This window comes from Physeter macrocephalus, chromosome 11, assembly GCF_002837175.3.
Source record: "Physeter macrocephalus isolate SW-GA chromosome 11, ASM283717v5, whole genome shotgun sequence".
NCBI lineage: Eukaryota > Metazoa > Chordata > Mammalia > Artiodactyla > Physeteridae > Physeter > Physeter macrocephalus.
This window is the reverse complement of record NC_041224.1, coordinates 71798348-71799343: the sequence shown is the minus strand read 5'-3', so window position 1 is coordinate 71799343 and position 996 is coordinate 71798348.

Here is a 996-nt window from a genome sequence, read left to right as displayed (position 1 = left end):
CTGAAACACACACACACACACACACACACACACACACACACACACACACACAGATAATAGTAAAATAATGACCCAAACTCACCATCAACAGTTTTTGAACATTCTTCCTGTAAAATTGGTTTATTGACCATATCCAAACAATCACATACATATATCATTTTATGTGAATGAAATACAATATTAATGCCTCAAACATAGTTGATATTAAGTAACTGATGGACAAATGAACTTTTGAAAAACCTGGATTTTCATATCAATTAATTTCAGTATACATCACCATATATAACTGAATACAATTCAATTAGATAAATGAATCATCATTAATTTACCTAGCATTATGACTTGATAAACAGATTACTTATAATTTTACAAGTATAACTAAGGCTCTCATGAGTACCCTTGAGTTTATATACACATTTGAACACTCCGTATTATATCTTATAGGTAAATTTCTAAAAATAAAATTGTTAGTCAAAATGTGCTAATTTCCATCTAATACATATTTTTGCACTATTGGAAAGACTGTAACACACAAGGAGTCCCAAATTCTCTACACTTTGTTAACAAATGTTCCTGTTAATCTAATAGGTGAAAAAGTAACTGTTGATTTATTTTATTATGCGTGTTTCTGTCTGAGTTTAAACACACATACATATATTTATTTCATTATATATGTATAATGATTGATAATTATTTAATATATATTTAATATTTCATTATAAAGATAGATATGGTTGAGTATATTTTTATGTGTTCTTGGCCATTCACAATACTTACCTTTTATGAATTGCTCATTTATGTGTTTTCCCACTTTTGTACTGGAATGCTTGTCTTTTTCTAATTGATTTGGGTGAGACTTTCATAGAATATTAACACTAAACTAGTCATATATGTAAATATACAGGTATATTTTCAATTGACTGCAGAATAAGCAATAGCCCAAATTTAATTTTAAGTTAGCACATTTTAGATACTTTTTCTCTCCTCTAAACCCTC